The sequence below is a fragment of the Fukomys damarensis genome, unplaced genomic scaffold (genome assembly GCF_012274545.1).
Source record: "Fukomys damarensis isolate Sample0158 unplaced genomic scaffold, DMR_v1.0_HiC HiC_scaffold_24, whole genome shotgun sequence".
NCBI lineage: Eukaryota > Metazoa > Chordata > Mammalia > Rodentia > Bathyergidae > Fukomys > Fukomys damarensis.
Window position 1 is genome coordinate 69131819 of NW_022900936.1, and position 16205 is coordinate 69148023.

Sequence of the window (16205 nt, forward strand, 5' to 3'; positions counted from 1 at the left end):
GGAGGCCAGGACGACCGAGAGGCCAGGACAGCAGCATCGCGGGTGCTAAAGAAGGCCCACGTGTCCCCCGCGCCTCGGTCCTGTCCCAGCTTCTGACTCAGTGTGCTGGCTCTCTGTCTAGATGCACCTGCGTTCACACATCAGCGTCTCCTACAACCTGGGAAACATCTCTTCTCTCTCTACCCCTTTGGCAATTCCCAAAAGCAGACACAGAGTAGGGCCAACAATAGCAACTCCGAGAGAATGATGTGGACACTAAGTGATATACACTGTGGTGTGTAAACCTGTTAGCTCAGTAGTAGAGACCTCCGGAGGGCCAACAGGATGTATAACTTCTCAGTAATATACCTGGCACAGGTATATTATACCAAATACACCGTGAGTGTTTATACTTTATTGCAGTAAAAGACACACTGCCATGAATCACACTCAAAACACACCCCCAACTCTAGACACACTAACCCCCACATTCTTGCCATTTCCTGAGGCACTTCTGGAGGTTTTCTTTTGCGCTTTACAAGGTACAATAAAAAGTATACAGTGAATGCCGCTGCCAGGGGTGATCGACAGAAAGGCAAGCTTGTAAAAACATTAATGTGCCCGCAGCTATCTTATTATTCCAAGGACCTGGCACTGAAGACACTTCTAGCGCTTCCCCAGTAATTGATTAAAAAAAAACAACAACAAAAAACAGTTTTAACCAATTCAGAACACCAGGACAGCCCCAACATCTCAACTAAAAACACTCTTAAAGGAAGGCTGCTCCGGAAAGTGGCAAGATTGATGGGATAGTTTGAGGCCAGCCTGGGCTACACAGTGAGCTCCGGGTCAGTCTCAACTACATAGGGAGATCCTGTCTCAAAAAAATAAATAAATAAATAAACAACAAAAAAAGAGTGATGGGATAAGTACATTGAAAGCAAGAGGGAATATATTGAGGGGATTAATGGCAGTGTGTCTTTACTATAATAATTTTTTATTTAAACATTCATATTTTTATCACACCTCCTACAAGTATCACCGAGAGAGAGATTTTTAAGGAACTGGCTCAGATTAAGGGACTGGCAAAGCCTAAAATCTGCACAATAGGCCTTAGCCCAGGGAAGAATCGCTGTTACAGCCTTGAAGTCAAAGCTAACTAGAGTCAGAACTCACTCTTTCTCCAGAGTCCCGATCTTTTCTGTGGAGGCCTTCAGCCGATGGAAGGAGACCCAAACACACCACGAACGATAATCTTGTTTATTCAGAGTCTGCTGATTTACATGTTAGGCACATCTGAAAACAATGACCTCACAGCAGTAACTAGACTGGGGTCCAGCCAAACAGCTGGGTGCCACACGGCCCAGCCAAGTCGGCACATCACGTTACCCATTACAGGACCTCGCGCAGGCCCGAGGCTTTGCAGTGAGTTCAGTCTACCCCAGCCAACTCAGGCCCATCCTGTGCCTTGTGTTGAGATGTAGTTTAATGTTTCCATAGTCGTGGCAGAGCTTTCTTATTCGGCGTTACTTTGCAGAATTTTGAGTCCCTGGGGACAGAAAGGATGATTAGCCTCATTTCCCAGATGAAGAAAATGAGGTTGAGTTAGAGGCCAACCCAGAAACAACTGACAGTGTCTCCCTTATGGCAAGGAGGCTAGCAGAGGAGGTCCAGGGGATCTAGCGTCCCCTTCTTCTCCCTTTGCTGGCTTGGTTCTGGTAAAGAAGGTGCTGCTTGGTGCTCACACACATCTCTGTTCCTTTTGTCTCTTACACTTTCAAAGAGTTATCTCACATCCAAAGGAATCTTGTTTAATTGTAGGTTTCCTACTGAATATGAAATATCCTCGGCCCTTTGCCCTGGAGGTCTTAACAGGGTCTAGATGGCTCCCCAAAGCCCAGAAACTCAGACTCCTTCCCACCCAGAGGTCCCGTAGCTGCCCTCCTGGCCTCCGGAGCAGAGGTCACAGCTCTGACACCAGAACACGGCACAGTGGAGGGAGCAGACTGATGGTATCTTTCAAAAACTGGAACAGGTGGGTCCCTTCTGAAGATGGCAGCTGCAATTCACCCCAGACCCTGTGGCTTTGAGGATCTCCTTCTACAGCTCTTAAACATGCATGGAAACAAGGAGTTTTAAAGTGAGCTCCTGATTTCAGTTTGTAATCCATTCAAATTGCTTTTGAAAACACGGTGGGAGCCAAACTAAACCCAGATCATCCTGCTCAGTAGTTAAAAGCAAAAATATAACCTGCCCTCCCATGACCAGATTGGTATATATGTTATCTCCACACTCATAATGAAGTAAGCGAGAACTACTACATTTGCTGTTAGGGACCTGACGCTGCCATCACAGCTGCATTTTCCTGGTGCTTCTTGGCTCTTAAAGACCTCATGCTCTTATCTGTAGTTCCTCCCGCCCAAGGCCACAGCGGTATGGAGAGGTTAAACCTGTTTCTCCAGGACCAAACTCATAAAGGGCAGCCTGGCCTGTGGTGGGTTAAAGATAGCCCACTCCTGGTAAATAAGCAATAGCCCAGCCCCCAAAATGATGAAAAGGCCTTCCTTTCTTTGTTCTCCTCTCTCTCTCTGCTCTCTCTCTTGTTCCCTTTCTCCCTCTCTCTGCTCCTGCTCCCTGAATAAAGTCTCCAGTCAGACCTCTCAGTGTGTGTGTGCCGCGTGCGCATGTGGCCTAGTTGTTGAGCGGCACTATTCCCTTTCATTTGCTATTTCTTTTGTTTTTTGGGGGGTGGGGGCGTGTACCGGGATTGCACTCAGAACCTTGCACTTGTGAGGCAGGCAGTGGAACCACTGAGCCAAATCCCCAGCCCTTTTTCTTTTTCTTTTTTCCTTCTTTCTCCGCCCCCAGAGGGGAAGGAGCTTATTTGTCTCACAGTTCATAAAGGGTTTCAGTCCATGATCAGCTGGCTTCAAGGCAGCGTGGATGGCAGACATCGGCACAGAGGAGAAACAAAATGGAGTGCACAAGGCAGCGAAGGAAACAAGGGAGCCCTTCACTGCGTCTTTCCGCCTCTTTCATCACATACAGACTACTGAAGTAGGGCGGTCCCAAACCTACCACTCACATGTAGGCATTTAGTAATTACACACCCTTAATCCCAGCATCACACATTCCAAATTCAAATACCTCGGAAAAAGACAGTCCCACCTCATCTACATGAGGCTTTAGGGGGTCATCAAACCACAAATCATAACATTCTACCCCTGGTCCTTTATGGAAAAAAGCCATTAGTCCATCTCTAAGACTTACCAAAAGTCCTAATAGTTTTAGCAATGCTGAAAAGTCCAAGCGCAAAGTCTCCTCTGAGATATAAGGTTAACTCTTAGCTGCAGGCCCCTGGACAAATGAAAAGAAAGTTAAACACTTCCAACATTTAATGGCACAAGATAGACATCACCATTCCAAAAGGTACACATAGGGGATACAAAGGAAGGGGACCAAGGCAAGTCCAAAACCCAGCAGGGCAAACATTAAATCCCAGAGTTCACTTCCAATATCCCCACCAATTTGAGACAAATGATGAACCCCAAAGGGCTTGGGTGGCTCTGCCCCTGTGATACCTCTGGTGGTTGCAGCTCCCATGGCTTCTCTCTTGGGCCAGTTCTGCTCCCTCTTTGCAGCCTTCCTCAGGTGATCCATGCTCCTGGCTTCTCCAAACTTCTGGGGTCTTCACTATACCTCTGGTTTCACAATCACAGTTCACACACTGCTCTCAGGGGTGCACTGCCTGGCCTCCTAGGCCTCCTTCTGAAATCTGGGTGGAAGCCTTCCTGATCCCACACCTCTTCCATTCAGCATGCGTCTAAAACCAGCACCATGTAGATGAAGCCAAGGTCTGCTACCAGCTGGAGCAGTAGCAGCCAGTCTCCCCTCTCTCTTAGCTGTCGGGGCTGAGTGCCTGGATTGCTCAGCACTCTGAATCCAATTCTGAGGAACAAGACCTCTAGGCTGCTGCCATTCTGGAGCAATGGTGGGGCCACCACCATCCTGGAACCTGGCGCTCTGGGGCTTTCTTCTCAAATCAAGCTCTTTGACTTTTACAACCCTGAGGATGGAAATAATGGAATCCTGCTGCTTCCTGTGATGCCCATAGGCCATCTTTTCTATTCCCCTGTTCCTTCTCAGCAAGCAAGAGCTCCTCTGCATTATCTTGGCAGACCACAGCTCTATTGGAGCTTCCTCTCTGACCAAACTCTCAGTGTTTTAAATCACTCTGCTGGGCTCTTTGCTCTTGATTCCCAACATAGATCTGACTAAAGCCCCCAACAGTAGCCATGCCACAGTCTCAGTATTTGTCTGCCTTGAAATTTCTTCTGCCAGATTAATTCATCCACCGCCCCCAATCTCAGTCTCAGGCAAAGTCTCTGGACACGAACAAAATGCAGACACACATCGCCTGGAGTCCAACGGCCAATGCGGTCCTTCTACCCAACAGAGACCTCCCAAGCCTGGTCTTTACTGGCCTTCTGATCTTCACCATGAGCATCACTTTCTGGCTCCAGTACAGATAGATACCTCAGTCTGGCACAAATCCTTCACCCCACTCTCAGTGCCACATTTCCGTGTTAACTACTTTTCTCTCATTGCTGAGACAAAATACCCAACACCCAAATTTAGAGAGGAGGGGTTCGTTTGGCTCACAGTTCGTCGAGGTTTCAGTCTGTAATCAGCTGGCTCCAAGGCAGCGTGAATGGCAGACATCGGCACAGAGGAGAAACGAAGTAGTGGGCACAAGGCAGCGAAGGAAATAAGGGAGCCTCATGTGTCTATTTCTGGAAGGTAAGGTGTGAGAAGGATATTTTCTGGGAGACACAGAGGCAGACAAAATGGAGCCCTACTCATTGCCTCTGTCAGAAGTCACTGAAGATTGCCTGCTACTCCAGCCCCACTGCTCCTGGGGCCCTCACATTCACCAGCACCCCCATGTCCTGACTCAAAAGAGCTCCTAGCAGCTGGGAAGGGCAGTGAGAAAGCGGAGGACTGCAGGGCACACCTGAACTGCTCTCAAAGGGCTCCCGCTGACTGGGGTTGGTGTGATCCCCTGTATCCCAGAGCCCTCTGGTCCTAGCCAGCCAACAAAGGTGAGTTCTCCCAGGGTATCAGACAACCCCACCTCTCCGCCCCACAGCCAAGTGAGCCAACCATGGGTTCCTGGCTAAGGGGAGCCGATAGGTGACCAGGCCAATGTAGTGATCAGCTCAGGCGGAACCAGCCAGAGAGGCCAAGGACACGAATCAGAGCGGGCCTCAGTCCCAAACAACTTCCCAGGATCTACAGCCCTTTAAACCATGTTTTCAAATTTCTTCCCAGCTCTCATTTTTTAAAAGGCACTCAATACCTGGTCTTGCCCCCTCTACAAGGCAAATGAAAGAACAAATATCACATTTGTTGGGTTGAATCATGTCACTCAAAAAGATACATTCCAGTCCTAACCCCCAGGACATGTGAAGATGACCTTACTGGGAAACAGGTCTTTGCAATGTAATTAGGTTTAAATAAAGTCGGGCTGGGTTAAGGCGGGCCCTGAACCCAGTAGCCAGTATCTTTATGTAGAAGGACAGAAATGCAGAGGAAATGTCTATGGAAAGGGGGAGGCAGAGACTGGAGTGGCGCAGGTGCGGTCTAAGAAATGCCAAAGGCTGCCAGCAACCTCAGAGTAGCCAGCGGCAGCCAGATGGGAGGGCAGGGCACCCACGGCTCATGCTGCAAGAAGAAGACCCTCGCCTGGGCCAAGGATGCGGCGCTGAATAGCTGCAGATCCCTGTGCATGCTTCCTGCAGCTGCCACAGTGAATCAGCACAGCCCGTAGGTCTCAGACAGAAAGGGGCTCTCTCCATCCTGGATGCCGGAAGCCTGAAGTCAAGGTGTTGGCAGGCACGGTTACCCCCGGGGCTCTGACAGAGGCAGAATCTGTCTAAGCCCCGCCTGGCTCCGGGGGCTGCGGGACATCCTGGACACCCCTTGTCTCGCAGATGCGTCACCCCCAGCCCCGCCTCTGCTGTCGAGGACATGCTCCCCATCCCCCGTCTGTGACACCGGTTGTGGATTTAGAGCCCACGCAATCCACTCAGCGATTGATCTCTGCAGCAGTTCCATCTGCAGAGCCCTGTTTCCAAATAAAGTCACATCCACAGGGGCTGGGGATTTAGCTCAGTGGTGCCGCCACCCACCTTGAAAGCACAAGGTCCTGAGTTTGATCCCCGGTACTCAAAAAAACAAAAACAAAACCCTCAAAAGTCACATCCACAGGCACCAGGATTTCAGCATTTCTTCTGCAGGGAAGCACAGGTCCTCAGAGCTGGGAGATCCCGCTACAGTGAGTGGTGGCTGGGAGTGTGGAGGCCTGCACATGTGTGTGTCCCTCAGCAGCAGGGCCTCTCTGTGTCCCCCGGCATTTCTTCCTGCTTCTCCATGGTAGCACCCCAGGAGGAAGGTGTCCAGTTTAGTGCAGGATTTCACCTCTGTGGCTGTCCAGCCACCTCAGAGAGGTACCCGGGATCAAACTCGGGCCCTTGTGCTTGCAAGGCAGGCGGTGGAACCACTGAGCTAAATCCCTGGCCCCTAGAGCTCCCTTTTTCTGGATGAAGACAATTGAAAAAGGCGACATATTTTCTGGGTACCGACTGTGTTTGAATGTTCACAAGTATCATCCAGACAGGAGGATGGGGAAATTGGCTTCCAAGGGGCTGTCTGGGTAGAGCTGAGGACAGGGAAGGAGTAAAGCGTTCTTTTCAGGTGAAATCCTTTTGGATTCTTGGAGTTTTTCATAATAATTATTTCCTTTTCAATAAAGAAACAAGCAAATCATCTTGTTATATGAAGCATAGTGTTTTTTATTTCCTACAACTATAAGATTTTAAGTATTAAAGTTTCTTCTGGGAAGAATGATTCCAACTACTTATTAGTAAACATTGGGTTAAAATGACATATTTTGGGCCGGGGATTTAGCTTAGTGGTTCGGCCACCTGCCTTGCAAGCACAAGGACCCGAGTTGGATTCCTGGTACCAAAAGAAAAAAGACATATTTTGATGCATAATAGTAAATATAGAAAGTAAAATTCTATGTGCTGGGTGTGGTGGTGCACACCTGTAATCCCAGCACTGGGGAGGCTGAGGCAGGAGAACTGCTGCAAGTTTGAGACTGGCCTGGGATACACAGTGAGTTCCAGGTCAGTCTCAACTACATAGTGAGACCCTATCTCAAAAAAACAAAACAAAACAAAACAAAAAATAAAATTCTAGTGCAAATGCACCTTAATAGAAATTTTTTTACTAAAATTAGCTTGTGTTTCTATAGATTAATATAATTTATTGCCAGAATAAGGCTGGATTTGGTATCAATTCTATTTCTAGTTTTAAATTACTAATACACATAAATAGATGGAAATAGGAGATTTTTTTTTTTTTTGAGACAGGGTCTCGCTATGTAATTCAGGCTGGCCTTGAACTCACTATGTAGCCCAGTCCAGCCTCGAAGTCACAGCGATCCTCTTTCCTCGGCCTCCCAAGTGCTGGGATTACATGCATGTACCACCACACCAGCTCAGGATTTTTTGACAGCAATTGTACTCAATTTTTTAACCCTTTCTAGATAAATCTCATACTAATCCATTATCATCAAAGTGCATTTTAATGGTGCACCAGCCACTCACTCTATTAGCTCCTTCTTCATTTTTGCTAAAAGCACAGATTACCTCTTAGCCAGCTTCCCCAAAAGACACGAACGATTACATACATTCTCCTCCTATCTTCCTCACACTGGAGAATGGGTGTGGATTTTCCATAAATCATGCCTTTCCCCCAGAACTTGCAAACATTTCAGCAATTTCTTCAGGCTTCCCAGGATCCACCCCACTCTCTCCACTGGCAGCACCTTTCCCTGGCTGGGATGTCCACTGTGACCCCAGCTCTCCTTCAAAATTTCTTCTTGGGGTAAGAGATGTTTTTAATGCTCCAATCCTATTTATCAGATCATCCTTCAGTGTCAGCTATCCTGGCAGTGAAGGAGTGCAGCCAGTGCCCCAAGGCACTGTGACTGCTCACGGCCACACCTGGTCCTGCAGCACCTGTGAACCCTGCCAGCCCCAGGAAACGGCACCTTTGTGTGGCAGCAGCATGGCATGGGAAAAGAGCCGTGGCCTCCTGGCCCCAAGGGCAGGCAAGGACCCATTAGGCCATGGAACTGCGGAGATCTGGTCCTGGGACCACTGCTGTGTCCCCACAAGGGTGAGCAGAGGCCACACCCCTCAGGAAGGGGAGGACCCCAGAAGGGTTAGGGTTCATGGGCAGCTGGTCTCCCTCCTCCCAAAGAGAGGTAACTGGACCTTCCAGTCGGCCGGTTGGAAAGGCCCACCATCACCACCACCGCCTCTAGGATGGTTTCCAGCCACGTGTAGTAGGCCTGTGTGTATAATATGAAAAGGCTGTTCTCAACTTCTCAACGATTCAAAAGAAAACTTTGGCTGCCAATGGATATAGTAGATGTGAAGAGGTTGCTGACATAAGAGAGAAAAATCACAGCTAGGAAACACCCATTTGTCTGTGATGTCACATAGAATGTTATCATGGGCACTGCAGATATTACTAATGAAGAAACAGAGGAAACACAAAGAAACACTACATATTGTCTTTGACCCTCAGAACCACCTTTAAGTGGAAGATTCAGGGTCCCTACTTAGCCAGGCCTGATAGCAGTCTGTACATGCTTTGGATTATACTTGTCTCTTAGTAGATGCTTACTAAATAAAATAAATTGGGACCAGGCATGGTGGCATATGCCTGTCATCCCAGCACTTGGGAGGCTGAAGCAGGAGGATCACCATGAATTTGAGACCAGTCTAAGCTACATAGTGAGACCCTGTCTCACAAAACAAAACAAAAAACATAAAAGTTTGGGCCAGGTATGTGGCTCAGTGATACCATGTCTGCCTGGCTAGCCCAAGGTCCTGAGTCCAGTCCCTGGTACCAAAATAAAGAAAAAGAGAGAGGAAAAAAAATGGTTTTCAAGAAAAAATAAAATCATAGAAAAGAAACATCTTCTGAAAGTGGCTTTGGGGGGGTGGTTTGGGGGTTTTGATTTTTGGATTTTTGAGACAAGAGTCTTGCTATGTAGCCCAGGCTGACCTTGAACTCACTATGTTGCCCATGGTGAGCTCCTGCCTCAGTCTCCCGAGTGCTAGGCTTACGGGCTTGTGTCAACATACCCAGTTAAAAGTGACTTCCTGAAATGGAGTTAATCAGGCCAGGGATTTGGTTCAGTGGTTCTGCCACCTGACTTGCAAGTGCAAGGGCCCCAAGTTCAATCCCCAGTACCCCCTCCAAAAAAATGAAATGGAGTTCATTAAACAAACGAACTCTAGATGTTCACGTTTGCTCAGTAGGCTACAGAACATGGAGCAGAAGACAATAAGAAAAGAAGGTGGTCCAGTACCAGACTGGCTGCTGTATGCAGAAAACATTTTTCTTTGTGTGTGCATTTTATGTATAGTTGACAACATCAAGTACATAATGGAAACATCTGGCCTTTCTCGATGTTCTCCAGGACCTGATACATGCTACAAAGTACAAGCAGCAAGCTCATGCACTCAGTACATTTCTTTTTGTTCAAACTCCTGTGAAGTGTTATTTTGTGGGGGAAATAGCCAATCCCCCTTGAGAAGCACACATTGGGTTTGTGCCCTGGTTCTCAGAGACGAGCACGTGCAGACTGCTGTGCTAGTGCACTTCAGTGAGGCCGGAGGGACTCTTGTCCTCGACGGTGCATTTTGTCTGCCTTGCTTTGTGTAGCTGTGCAGAGGACAGGTGCGTCCTGTCACAGCATCTAGATTCCCAGATGTTAGGGGTTGCCAGTGTGTGACGGAGGTGGAGGTAGGAAACTGCCACATTTTGTACGTTTTGTGTTAAGATCCGTGGTAAGGAGTATCTTTGGCAAATCTGAGCATTTTCGCCCACTGCATTAGTGGAGAAGGGAAGGGTACTAGACCAGAATGCTCTTATTTTCAAGACACTTTCAATTCATAATTACTGCTACAGGTGTGCAGTTTATTCAAAAGTGCCATGTATACAATGTGGACCGAGTCCTCACTTGAAGCATCTGGTCTGATCTAGATGTTTAGAAGTACCTGATGCAGGTGAACGTACTGGTGGTAAAATGTCACTGTGTAAATGTCTTTTTGCTGAAATGCCAATGAAATGCTGTCGTTCAGGGGTGGAATGGTCACTGCCACTGCGATCAGTGTGGTGCTGGGCACCTGTGCTGCAGCTTTGAGGAGGGTTGGGGAGCAGTTTGCAAAGGTCTTGTGTTAGAGTTTCTATGTGGATACTTCTGGACTTCATTTTTCAGTGTGCTCTGTGGGTTTTCTTTTGCTGTGTAGAAAGTGTACGTAGTGGGCAAATAAGTTCAAATTTTGCAACACTCAGGTGATAGATGTTCAAGAGGTTGCTGGTGTGAGACAAAGTAGTTGGTGAGGTCAGCACTCTTTGTGCTCTGCGCTGCAGGACACAGAAAGCCTTGTCCTCTGTGGCTGACCTTCGCTTTCGACTGTCTCTAAATTGTATATAACTGTGCTTGTCCATTAGGCTGATGGCGGAGGGAAGGGAGTCAAGAGGGAATGAGTCGCGGCCCAAATGGTCCTATTGAGAAGGTAGCTCAGATTACAGCCAAAGCCTAATGCACAGTTTTAATTATCAGTGTTGTAGGATAGCAGGCATGTTCTTACATGAAAAAAAAATCTAGGTCTGGACATGCAGAAGTGCTCAATCTATCTAGAAGTCATAGACTAATACTTGCTTTAGCTTTCAAAACTGATATGAAATACTATGTCTGGAAACAGAGTGTTTAAAACACACAGCACATTTGTCTGTACTTGTACATGGGCTGAGGGAGCTGGGAGGGGAGAACTGTGGAAGGGGTTTTGTTTTTGTTGTTGTTGTTGTTTTGAGACAGGGTCTCAATAGGTAGTTGAGACTGACCTGGAACTCACTATGTAGCCCAGGCTGATCTCAAACTCACAGTGATCCTCCTGCCTCAGGCTCCCAAGTGCTGGGATTACAGGCATGCACCACTACACCTGGGTTAGAAGGCATTTTGTTAATGTAAGGGTAGAAATTTCCCACTGATCCACTGTTCTTATGTTACCACATTTCACTTAACTTTGCTATGCTTCATAGGGGCCGGGGATTTAGCACAGTGGTGCCGCCATCTGCCTTGCAAGCATCTTGCAAGTCCTGAGTTCGACCCCCAGTACCAAAAAATAAAATAAAATAAATAAGTAAATAAAATGCCATATATATTGCACATGTCCTGGACCTACGAGTCGATAGTTTTATAATATCAGCCTCTAGATAGTAAAGAGGTTGCCAGCATATGACAAAAGTAGACTTGGTAAACTAATACATCTTATATACTTTGTGTTAAAATCCATAGAAAGGCTGTGGTCTGAAAGGACTTTTAGAGGTGTCATTCTTGAGTGACACGAGAAAGAGAAAGTGTAAAGGCCTCTGACTCAATGTGGCTTCGGGGAAGCTCTTCCTTCTGACTGTGAATTTGCCTCACTTTTCCCTACATTGCTGTATATAAAGGACAAAGGCACCGTAATTTATATCTCATCATCTTTCTAGAGGTTAAAGAGGCTGCCGGTATATGACAGAAGTTGAATTAGGCCGGGCATGGTGACATACACCTGTAATCCCAGCACTCGAGAGGCTGAGGCACAAGGATCGCCATTGAGTTCGAGGCCAGCCTGGGCTACATAGTGAGTTTCAGGTCAGTCTCAACTACATAGTGAGACCCTGTCTCAAAAAAGAAACAAAAAAAAAAAAAGAAAGAAAGAAAAGAAAAGCATCATGGTACACTCTGTACAGCTGCAGTCATACAAAGTGGCAGGCAAAGAACAACATGCAGGAGTCTGTGGAACACAATGAAAGTGGTTCCATGTGGAAAATTCATAACCATGAATGCCCACACTAGGACAACTGAGCGAGCTCAAATACACAACCTAATGATGAATCTTAGGCTCCTAGAAAAAGAAAAGCAAGGAAAACCCAAAGCTCGCACAAGGGAAGAAATTATAAAGATCAGAGCAGAAATCAATGCAATGGAAACTAAGAGACTGAAACAACAACAACAAAAAATCAATGAATTGAAGAGTTGGTTTTTTTGAAAGAATAAATAAAATTGATAAATAGCCAAATTTGTCAAAAAAAGGAAAGAAAAGCCTTAGATCCATGCAACTAGGAATGAAAAAGGTGAAGTCACAACAGATCCACCAGAAATCCAGATCATCAGTACGTACTTCGAAAACCTGTACTCTAATAAAATGGAAAACACAGAAGAAATGGACAGATTTCTTGATACATATGAATTACCAAAGTTGAACAAAGAAGATAAAAAAATTCTAAACACCCCAATTACAATCAGTGAAATTGAAAATGTAATTAAAATTTATCAATGAAGAAAAGCCCAAGCCAGGCATGGTGGCAGACTCCTGTAATCCCAGCACTCAGGAGGCAGAGGAAGGAGGATCGCTGTGAGTTTGAGACCAGCCTGGGCTACATAGTGAGCTCCAGGTCAGTCTCAATGACATAGTGAGACCCTGTCTCAAAAAAAAAAAAAAAAAAAAAGAAAGAAAGAAAGAAAAGAAAAGCCCACATCCTGATGACTTCAGTGCTGAATTTTATAAGACATTTAGAGAAGAACTACTGCCACTACTCTTTAAACTTTTCAATGAAATTGAAAGGGAAGCAATAATTCCAAATTCATTCCTGGAAGCAAGTGTTACTTTGATTCCCAAACCAGGGAAAAACCCAACCAAAAAAAGAGAACTACAGGCCAATCTCCTTAATGAACATAGACACAAAAATCCTCAATAAGATACTGGCAAACAGAATACAGAGGGTCATCAAGAAGATCATATACCCTGACCAAGTTGGATTTATCCCAGGGATACAAGGATGGTTCAACATACGAAAATCAATAAATGTAATACACTATATTAACAGAGTCAAGGACAAAAGCCATATGATCATCTCAATAGATGCAGAAAAAGCATTTGACAAAATTCAACACCCATTCATAATAAAAATGCTGCAAAAAATTAGAATAGATGGTCTTTATCTCAACTTGATAAAGGCTACTATGAAAAACCAACACCCAACATCCTATTAAATGGCCAAAAACTGAAAACCTTCACCTTAAAATCAGGAACAAGACAAGAATGCCCACTATCACCACTCCTCTTTGATATAGTTCTGGAAACATTGGCCACAGCAATTAGACAAGAAAAAGAAATTGAAGCAATAAAGATAGGAAAGGAAGAAGTGAAACTATTATTATTTGCTGACAATATGATACTCTACATAGAAGATCAAAAAAACTCTGCCAAAAGGCTTCTAGACTTATTGACACTTTCAGCAGAGTAGCTGGATACAAGATCAACACTCAAAAATCAATAGCCTTCTTGTACACAAATAACAGACTCACTGAATGAGAAATTAGGGAAACAATTCCTTTCACAATAGCATCCAAAAAATGAAGTATCTAGGAATCAATCTAATGAAGGAAACAAAAGAACTCTACACTGAAAACTACAGCACTCTGAAAAAAGAGATCAAAGAGGATATAAGAAAATGGAAAGATATCCCCTGCTCCTAGGTAGGAAGAATCAACACAGTGAAAATGGCCATATTACCAAAACTGTTATACAGATTCATTGCAAACCCAACTGAAATCCCAAGAGTATATCTCACAGAACTAGAGAAAATAATCCAAAAATTCATTTGGATCCAGAAGAGACCTAGAATAGCAAAAGCAATTCTAGGCAAGAGAGACATGGCAATGGGTATACCAATCCCCAATTTGAAACTATACTACAAAGCCACTGTGATAAAAGCAGCATGGTACTGGCAAAGAAATCAGTGGAACAAATTAGAAGATACTGAAACAACTCCAGATATACTCAGCTACCTCATCTTTGACAAAGAAGCCAACCATTCTCACTGGAGAAAAGATAGCCTTTTTGATAAATGGAAAAACTGGATTTAATAAATTGGAAAAACTGGATTTCAACCTGCCAAAGATTAAAACTAGACCCTTATCTTTCACCATGCACTAAACTAAAATCCTAGTGGATTAAAGATCTAAATATTAAAAAAGAAACACTACACTTGCCAGAAGATATGTTAGGCAGAACTCTCAAAGACATTGGCATAGGAAATGACTTTATGAACAAAACCTCAGTAGCATGGGAACTAGCACAAAGAATCAACAGCTGGGATCTCATTGTATTAAAAAGTTTCTGCACTGCAAAAGAAACCATCAACAGAACTAAGAGACAACCTACAATATGGGAAACACATTTTTCCACCTGCTCCTCAGACAAAGGACTATTATCTAAAATATATAAAGAACTCAAAAAAATCAGGGCCCCCAAATAAAAAGACCTGATTCAAAAATGGGCTTCTAAGGTGTAGGGAAGGTGTGATACGTAGGGGAAGAACAAAAAGGGAAAAGAAAAAAATGTGAGAGAATGAAAAGATGAAAATAAAGTGTTTGTAGATGGGGAGGGGAGGAGGGGGTGAAGGGAGGGCAGAGGTAAGGGGAAAAAAATGAGAATCAAGACTTGCCATGTAAAGGTACATGATCCCAACAATGAATGTAACTGTACTGTATCCCTAAATGTACCAATAAACTCAATAAAAAAAAAATGGGCTTCTGAAATGAACAGACATTTCTCAGACAAAGAAGTAAAAGCAGCAAATAAATACATGAAAAAATGTTCCACATCACTGGTCATTTGAGAGATGCAAATGAAAACAACACTGAGATTCCACCTCACCCCACAAGGAATGGCTGCTATCAAGAAATCAACCAATAACAGATATTGGCAGGGTTGTGGGGAGAAAGGGACCCTTCTCCATTGTTGGTGGGAGTGCAGACTGGTCCAATCTCTATGGAAATCAATATGGAGATACCTCAAAGTATGGATTAGAGGTTCCATTTGACCCAGCCATCCCTCTGCTAGGTATCTTTCCAAAAGAATTAAAAGAATCATATCACAGCAATATGTGTGCACCCATACTTATAGCAGCACAGTTTGTAATAGCTAAAATTTGGAAACAGCCCAATTGCCCATCAGTTGGAGACTGGATAAAGAAGATGTGGTTTTTCTATAAAATGGAATATTACTCAGCCATAAAGAATGAGAAACTAGAGTCATTCATAGGAAAATGGATGTATGTTGAGACCATACTCTTAAGTGAAATAAATGAGACACACATGTGTAAATACCAAATAGTTTCTCCAGTGTGAAAAACTAAAAGTGCAAATAAGATCCAAACTGTATAACCGACAATGTGAAATAGGAAGAAAAGAGCTAAAGGTGTAGGGGAAGTAGGAAGGGTAGGGGAAAGGAAAGGAAAGAAGGAAAAAAATGGAGACAAAGTGTTTGTAAATAGGGAAGGGTGGAGGGGGTGAAGGGAGGGCAGGGGTATGGGGAAAAAATGAGAACCAAGACCTGTCATGCGAAAGTACAAGATCCCATTGATGAATGTAACTGCGCTGTATACCTAAAATGTACCAATAAACTTAATTAAAAAAACAACCCAAGTGGCATGTTGTGTATGTACCACAAGATCTAGAAGGATATGGCCAACTGAGCTGCTTATGACTGCAAATAACTGTTCTTTGCTTCTTGCATTTTTGTTTCCTGTAATGCACATATTAACTTTTTAAAAAAAATAAAGATTATTTTTAAAACAAAACAATCAACTTTCCCTAATTTATCAGCCATCACTGATGCCGTGTGTGTCTGTGTGTGTGTGACTATGAAAGTGCACATACCTGTGGTACTGCAGTTGAACTCAAGGCGTTCTCACTGAGCTGCATATCTGCTCTTATTTTTTGAGACAAGATCTTGCTAAGTTACTAAATTGCCCAGGCTGTGCTCCAATTTGAGATCATCCTGCCTCAGCCTCCCGTAATGCTGGGATTACAGGCTTGAGCCACCAGGCCTGGCCCCTTTTTTTCTTAGATGTGGAACGAACCTCACCCAGAGCAGCAGCTCTGATCCTTGCAGATAATAGTCTTTACACTCAGAAGGGAGGACAACCATGGGGCTGGGGATTTAGCTCAGTGGTTCTGGCACCTGCCTCAAAAGTGCAAGGACCCGAGTTCGATCCCCGATACCAAAAAAAAAAAAAAAAAAGCA

At 44.7% G+C, this 16205-nt stretch overlaps 1 long non-coding RNA gene across 1 annotated transcript; it reads right to left on the reverse strand.

Moving 5' to 3' along the window:
* Positions 1 to 1256: 1256 nt before the first annotated feature.
* On the reverse strand, positions 1257 to 4258 carry LOC104858292. The gene is made up of 3 exons (XR_779098.3): positions 3561 to 4258; positions 3250 to 3336; positions 1257 to 1528 (listed from the first exon to the last, which is right to left on the reverse strand). It is a non-coding gene; the product is annotated as an uncharacterized LOC104858292 (long non-coding RNA).
* Positions 4259 to 16205: the final 11947 nt, after the last annotated feature.